The 8,822-nt window shown below is 38.4% G+C and overlaps 1 pseudogene; it reads left to right on the top strand.

The window, feature by feature from the left end:
- Positions 1–6,401: 6,401 nt before the first annotated feature.
- On the top strand, positions 6,402–7,827 carry LOC132522620 (glycine cleavage system H protein, mitochondrial-like; annotated as a pseudogene).
- The last annotated feature ends 995 nt before the right edge of the window (positions 7,828–8,822 follow it).

Here is an 8,822-nt window from a genome sequence, read left to right as displayed (position 1 = left end):
AATTATGTTAGGTGATGGATGTGTTAACTAACCTTATTGTGGTAATTATTTTACAACATAAACATGTATCATGTTATTAGGCTGTACACCTCAAACTCACCATGTTATATGTGTATTATATCTCAATAAAGCTGGGAAATTTTATTACAAAGCTACAGTAATCAAGACAATGTAGTGCTTACATAAGAATAAACATATATATCAATAGAACTGAGAGTACAGAAATAACTTCTTACATTTTTGCAAGGGTCAATTCAATGCACAGGGAGGGGTGGGAAAGGTGCTGAAATAACTGAGTATCTACATGCAAAAGAGTAAAGTTGTACCCTGACCTCACAAGAGATATAAATATTAACTTAAAATGAATCATAGACTTAAATGGAATCTCTAAGGCTATAAAACTCTTAGTCAAAATCTTCAGAGTAAATCTCTTCAATCTTTGATTTGGCAATGGTTTCTTGGAAATGACCCCAAAAGCACAAACAAAAAAAGAAAAACAAATTGGACATTACCAAAATTAAAAGGTTTTGTGCACCAAAAGCACACTATCAATAGACTTATTGTGGTGATCATTTCTCAGTATACATAAATATTAAATCATTACGTTGTACACCTGAAACCAATATAACGTTATATCAGTTATACCTCAATTTTTTTAAAAAAAAAGCACACTGTCAAGGGAGTGAAAAGACAATCCACAGAAAATGAGAAAATATTTACAAATCTTATATCTGATAAATGTCTTGAATGCAGAATATATAAAAGACTTGGAAATCCACCATTAAAAGACACATAACCCAAGCAAAGGATCTGAATAATCATTTCTCCAAGAAGATATTCTCCCAAGGAATGTTCAACATCCGTAGGTGAAATACAAATCAAAACCAAAGACCAAAGATACTACTTCATATCCACCAGGATTGCTTAAAAAAAACAAAACAAACAAAAAAAAAACCACAACCAATAACAAGTGCTGGCAAGGATGTAGAGAAATTGGAAGCTTCATGAATTGTTCACGGAATTGTAAAATGATGCAACCACTTTAGAAAACAGTTTGGCAGTTTCACAAAAAGTTAAACATAGTGTTTCCATATGACCCAGAATTCTATTCCTAGATACATGCCCAAGAGAATTGAAAACACATGTCCACACAAAAACCTCTACACAAATGCTCATAGGAACATTATTCATAATAGCCAAAAAAGTGAAAACCTTAATGCCGTCAACTGATGAATGCAAAAATAAATTATAGCCATACAACGGAATATTATTCAGCCATACAAAGGAATAAAACATTGATGTTATTATTCAGCCATTAAAAAGGAATAAAATGATGATATAAGCTATCAGTATTTCAATGATGAACACGAAATATACTATGCTAAGTGCAAGAAGTTAGTCACAAAAGGCCATATATTGTATGATTTCATTTTTATTAAGTGGCCAGAATGGTAAAGCCATAGGGAGAGAAAGCAGGTTAGTAGTTGTCAGGAGCTGGGGGAATGAGAGAATGGGGAGTTAGTACTAATGGAGCTTGATTTTGAGGTGATATAAATGTTCTAGAATGAGGCAGTGGTTACTCATAATCTGTGAGCACAGTAATAGACCATTAAATTGTACACTTAAAAGACTCACACAGCATATGCTATGACATATGTCAAAATCTCAGAAATTATGAAAAGATAGCAATATTCTGTGTTAGTAAAGGTACAGAATAATTACTCTGTGTAATAAAATTAGTTTCTTAATAACAGGTAAATGTGCTTTATTAAAATTACTATAGTAAACATCTTTTTAACCTAAAACACTACTGGTGCTGAATAAATTTGCCTTATTGAATGATATTGTTTCATTTTTACTACCTAGACCCCTTCAGAAAACATCTTTAGAAAAAAGAATTTTCACCCTTAGCTTATCCTTCTCAATTGTCTAAAAAGTACTTGTATGTCTGTAAGTATGTATACTGGAAAAGAACAAAAAAGGAGACAGAAATTCACTTTATTGGTGTCATCGTTTTTACCGTTTTTCAGGTGTTTACTGAACTAACTGGTTTGCTTGGGAGCTGTATGGATGTACCACTGAGTTGTAAAACAAAATGCAACTCTCAGACATAGGACTCCAGGACTTCCTTTCTCTCAAACAGTTCTACGTCACAGAAGAACAATGCTGAGGGCACAGTCTACATCTGGAGTTTCCTGCAGATATAATATATTCTAACTAACACTTCCATCAATAACTTTTTTACTCTCGATTATTGTCTAAATTCCAAAAGCAAAACTAGGTATATCAGCTTTCACTCAAAGCCTTTGGGAATAAGTTTAGAATCATACTGCCAGAAAGAAGAAAAGGAAAGAATCGAAATTTGAGGCACAGTCACCACTGTAATCAGCATTCTTAAAACTAAATTATAGGGTTTCCCTGGTGGCGCAGTGGTTTAGAGTCCGCCTGCCGATGCAGGGCACACGGGTTCGTGCCGCGGTCCGGGAGGATCCCACATGCCGCGGAGCGGCTGGGCCCGTGAGCCATGGCCGCTGAGCCTGCGCGTCCGGAGCCTGTGCTCCGCAGTGGGAGAGGCTGCAACAGTGAGAGGCCCCCGTACCGCAAAAAAAAAAAAACAAAACAAAACAAAACTAAATTATAAAGAGGAAACAAACTTCACCAATGAAAGTAATAAGGAGAAAGATATTACTTATGGTCATCGAGTGGTTATCATTCTCAAATGTTGGCCCACTGAAATGGTGTCCAATATACACTGAGAATCTGGAGGGCTTTGGCTCCTCTAGCTTTTTAAAACGATGACATCATCTCACAAGGGACAAAAAGGAAATGCCACCCATGGAATTACAGCCTTTATTTAATATCCTAAAGCTAACTCAATATTACTGTGATCATTTTGTTGTAGCTACTAGAAATAACTTGCATTTTTACCATACTGTGTTCAAAGTACTTATACATTTATTTAATTTTATTATCATAGTCATCATCTAAAGTCAGAAGAGATTATTTATTATTAGTATCATTTTCCAGATACATCAACTGAAATACAGGTTTAACTTCTTGGCTTGACAACCTAGTTTTCAGAGGCCCTTATACCTTTCCCTTCTCGAGACATTTCTTTGTAAAATACCACAAAAATATTTGGAACAGAAACCAGTGACTAATCTATTCCCTAATAAGCATTTCACATATTTTTCAAACTACCTCCTTAGAACAATTTATATCTTTATAATTAATATTTTTTATAAATAACAAAACAGAATGCAACAAACTTTCAAGTCCAATTATATGCTACAACATACGGTCGCCTAAAGACTAAATACCTGACCTCCAAAGGAAGTTTAAAAGAGCCAGTCACCAACTACTGAAAGCATCTTCAATTTGCGTTTAAGCTTGTCTCTTAGATAACACTGTCTTTGTGAGGCATTCTACACCAGAGATTATTTGCACATTTCCCCATGAAAAATGGGCCTAGGATATGACAAAATGGGACTGATGTCACACTTAATAAATTTATTAAGCAATTATTCTAAAAACTTCAGAGAATGAGAAGGTACTTCAAGACTCCTTTTAGGATAATTATACTAAAGGAATAGATTCAACAGTATTCATGCACAGCGTGTTTTTGCATTTATTATTATTCAGTAAATATTTATCATTAATTTCTAACTATGGGTCAGGTTTATTCTTGGCACTAACAATATAGTGCTAAACAATAAGTAGGTCTTTGCCCTCAAGACACTAACAATATAGTACTAAACAATAAGAAGGTCTTTGCCCTCAAGGAGCTTACATTACAGTAGATGGAAATGGAAAATAAACAAATTTAAAAGAATATTGGAGACTGGAAGCTTATACAGAGAGAACTAAAATCGGGCAATGTAAGAGAATAATTGAGTAGATATTTTTGAACGGATAGTTAACTCTGCTGAAGGTGATATTTAAACTGATATTTAAATGACCAGGAGAAACAAACTGAGCACAGATACAAAGATCACCACAGGGTTCTAAAATGGAATGAGCTTGTAACTTTTCTAGAAATAGTCTTTGGGTTTTTTTTTTTTAAATCTCTGCCCCCCACCATCTTTTTATGTGTAAACTAATCCTTGTTGAAAGCAATCTATGGCAAAGTTGTACTATTTTCTTTGGAAAATAAAAGATGGGTATATATATGAGTTAAATAGAAAAAAAAAAAAGGAAAGAGCTTAACTTGGCCAAAAAAAAAAAGAGAGAATCCTACTGTGACTAACCTATAGTGATTACCAGATGATGTCAGAGGGCTAGGCCACAGCCAGATTACATGGGATATTTTGGTAAACCAGAACAAGGGTTTGTTTGTATACTAATAGGAAAGATCAAGCAGGTTGGGAATGGTGGGAGAAATGGATGACAGTAGACAGAGGAGTATCATAACTCAACAATATGATACTAGCTTTCCCTTGCCACGCCTATTTTATCCACTGTTTTGGGGGTGACTGAATTGAAGTAGAAGTATACTGACCACCCTATAAATATAACAGTGGTGAAGATTTCCAGTAAAGATAACTCCATTAGTTCTGACTCCGATGCAACCTCTCTGTTCCAAACAATGAGCAATAATACATAAAGGTAAAAATAGAAATACGAAAATGTTATAAATATCTCAAAATCAAGATAAACATCTCTTGAGTGAAAAGTGGTCAGCCAGGCTGAAGCCATGAGCTGTAGACCTCTAAGTCTGAAAAAGAGAGTGACAGCATGCGGGGAAACAGAGACAGAAACCAGGCTATTACTTGAAGCAAAAGACTTTGGTGGCGCTATTTCCCTCTTGGGATAAAAGACTGAAATATATTCCCACCATTTGCCTAGCACAGTGGTTCTCCACTGGAGGTGCTTTCGTCTCCCAGGAAACATTTGGCAATGTCAGGAAGTATTTTGGTTGTCAGAACTGGGAATGTAAAGATGCTACTCACATCTAGTGCATAGAGGCTAGAGATTCTGTAAAACGTTCTACAACGCATACAGACACAAAAAGCCCCACACAAAACAGAATCATCTGGTACAAATTGTCAATAATGCTAGCATGTAAATAGTGCAGTATTGAGTGCCAAGTCTCAATAGTGAGAAACCACAGTCACTTAAAGCCTAGAGACATCAAAAACACAGGCGAAGTCTCTCAACCAAAAACTAAACCAAGCGCTCCACTGGCTCAGTGATTACACCTGTGAATTCACCAATACTGCTTAGAAGCAGGAGCCACAAAATGAATAATGAGACCTGCTTATGGACTGCAGTCCTAAAAGACAATCATTAAACCCCTAGGCAGGGAAGAGTGGGGACAGAAAAGGAGTGTGAAGAAACATCAATTCAAAATTAAACTTTCAATCAAAACTCCAAAACGTGAAGACATGCTAAGAAAACCAGACAACACAACTTAGACAACACAAATTAGAACATGAATGCACTTCAAATGTAATTATACATACAATCAACAGGAAAACATGATCTACTAAAATTGCTGAATTTCAAATTTCTTAATACAAGGAGACTACAAAGCAATGCCTACAAAGTCTGAAGAAAGAAAAGTGTGACATAAGACATAACCAAACTCTGGTCCAAATAAAGGCAAGAGAAAAATAATTTTTTAAATAAAAAATTAAAATATAGTTCTCAAGAGTTTTCTATAGAAATTACCAGAGAATGAACAAAAAACCTGTGGCACAAGAATGAATGTATAATGAATCCATTTTATCATAAAATTAAAATAATGTGGAGGCTATATAAAAGACTATAAATGGACAAAAAATAGGTAAATAAAGCTGATGGGGAAGGGAAAATGAGAGACAGTGAATATGCATGGGTTTCTTCGTCTCTTATCACCAAGTATCAAAACATATTCTACAGGTATAATAAATCAAGTAATCATGGCATAGATATATTTAAAGACATAAAGGTAACATTAATAAAAAAATAACATAGTCAACAAAAAATATCGCATGGTAAAATAGAAAGATGAAAACGAAGTTAACATTGGACTAATTCCATCATTGCTTGTACAAAGGAATCAACAGTACAGTTGTTTGCTCACAAACTGGCCCCCATGCACAGAGAAAGGCAAGGAGAAACCAAAGAAACAGGCCACGCCAGATTAGTAGGTGGCAGGTTAACTAAGCAAGGGAACTCACCAGGCTTGTCTGGGGCAGCTGCACGACGAGTATGAGACGGGCTGGGACCTGGGACCCTGTGCTGCAGTGCTTGCACCTGAACAGACATCTCCTCCAGCAACAGAATTCTAAGAAATTATAAGGGAGCAAACATAACTGCACACATACGCAGTCGGGGCAAGGTATAAACAATAAGATACAAAAAAGCCGAAAGGCAACTGCTACTTCGGAGGCGTCCGGAGCAAAAGCAGGGTACTGCGCATGATCCCTGCGCTCAGCACTGCCAATGGGGTGGGCAGACCACGTAAGCCACGCCTCCAGGCCGACCCACCCATCGGCCCCACCCTCACCCCATTTAATGAACCAGCTCGCCCACGCTACTCAAAGAGTGAGCAAGGGCACCTGTTAGTTGTTTTGCCCTCGTGCTGCACCAACGGCCCCAATAGAGCCTTGCCTGAATTCCTCTCTGGCCTGTTATCAATTTCTATTGATTAAAGAGTCCAAGAACCCGGGTCGGTAACAAGTAGATACTCTACACCTGCCTACTAGAAACTTAAAAGTTTATACAGAGGGCTTAAAATGAGGTTTAACTCACCTGCAGAGTCCAGATCATCTCAACACATTGCCCTCTCAAGCCTGCGTCTTTGAAAACAGCTCCCACTGTGGGAACAGAGAGCAAGGTGTGCACTGCAAGGACAGGGGAGGGGGTGAGGAATCTTCCATTGCCCTGGTCCAGCTCTAGGGTCAACTAGCAGTCACATCCTCTTGACGACCTCTTACAACCACAGTTAATAAAAATAAAAAAGGAACTGCTAGGACTTCCCTGGGTGGCGCAGTGGTTAAGAATTCGCCTGCCAATGCAGGGCACATGGGTTTGAGCCCTGGTCCGGGAAGATCCCACATGCCACGGAACAACTAAGCCCGTGCACCACAACTACTGAGCCTGCACTGTAGAGCCCACGACCCACAACTACTGAAGCCCATGTGCCTAGAGCCTGTGCTCCACAACAAGAGAAGCCACCACAATGAGAGGCCCTCGCACCGCAACAAAGAGTAGCCCCCACTCGCCACAACTAGAGAAAGCCCGTACGCAGCAACGAAGACCCAATGCAGCCTTACATAAATAAATAAATTTTTTTTTTAAAAAAGTAACTGCTAAAACAAAAATATGGTAAGGAGCAGCGCAGAGCGTGGGGACCTGCGTCTGCAGCCTGCACTCTGCTGAGTGGGTGCCTGCCTTGTCCTGCCCACCAGGGCCCTGGGGGCTGTGGGTGGCTGATGTCTAAACGCTGTGCACTGCCACGCTCTGCTCTCCCTGCGTAAATTCACAGACAGACGTGAGTGGGTACCAACAGAAAATGGTGTTGGTACAGTGGGAATGAGCAATTTTGCACAGGAAGCTTTGGGAGGTGTTTACCGTAGTCTGCCTGAAGTTGGGACAAAATTGAACAAACGAGAGGAGGTTGGTGCTTTGGAAAGTGTGAAAGCTTCTGGTGAACTCTATTCTCCTCTATCAGGAGAAGTAACTGAAATGAATGAAGCTCTAGCAGAAAACCCAGGACTTGTCAACAAATCTTGTTAAGAAGATGGTTGGCTGATCAAGATGACACTAAGGAATCCTTCAGAACTAGATGAACTAATGAGTGAAGAAGCATATGAGAAATACATAAAATCTATTGAGGAGTGAAAATGGAACCCTTAAATAAACTAGTTTGGAACCAAAAAGAAAAATCTCTGAAAATATTTATACATAGAAATATACAAATCATTATCGTGAAAAAGGGAATATACAAGTGTTGACTTGAAACAGATAGACTGCCAGATACTTCCCCAGCAACAATGGATTTATTCAGGATAGCAGAGAATTGCAATTCAGGGTCTGCAACCATGAGCAAATTCCCCACAGGACAAGGGAAGAAAAACACTTTTATAGAGGGGAAAAGGAAGTTGGGAGCATTATTCTTAACAGAGTCCATGGCTTTTCACTGGCTGAGTCCTTGCCAGGAAAGAAGAGGAGTCTGTCTTCTTCCTGTTGGGCTCTGCTATCTGTTCAGGCCATGAGAGCTCCCCCTGATAGTCTCCCAACTCTATTTAATTGAGATTTCTGTTTATTAATTTTTACAGAAGGAATTAAACATAAGAGAATTAAGAAAAAATATATGTCATATAAATAAACATACTATGTTTTGTACATATAGTATAAGAGTATGTTAAAAGAGGAAAGCAAGGCAAGATTCAGTTCACTGCAAAACTCAAAAGACACTGTCCTAATCTAGGCTTCCCTGAAGAAGCAGCCTGATCCAGGTGGTAAATTGGGGGAAGTAATCGCAAGGATTAGAAGTGCAGGACTGAGAAAGATGAAATAGGAAAACAGTGTGTCATGAAGCTGATTATCCCTGGGGCACCTAGGTATGATCCCCCTGGGAGCTCTGTGCAGCCATGTGAATATACTTCAAAACTGTCCACCCAAGAGATGGAAAAGGAGAATATTTACACATTGTCCCCTGTCCCCCATTAGTCATGAATTTTTGCCCTTAATAACAGCTGAGCAGGTATATACAGATACATAGCTTCGTGTTACAGACGAGGTGAGTGCTCAGATTACACATACAGAGAGCCAGTTGCTGCAACTACAGCTGAAAAGTGAAACAACAGTGAAAAGTGGACCAAGAGAATGTGAGG

The sequence above is a fragment of the Lagenorhynchus albirostris genome, chromosome 7, assembly GCF_949774975.1.
Source record: "Lagenorhynchus albirostris chromosome 7, mLagAlb1.1, whole genome shotgun sequence".
NCBI classification, from domain to species: domain Eukaryota; kingdom Metazoa; phylum Chordata; class Mammalia; order Artiodactyla; family Delphinidae; genus Lagenorhynchus; species Lagenorhynchus albirostris.
Note: the sequence above shows the minus strand (reverse complement) of the source record. Positions and strands in the feature narration are given on the sequence as shown.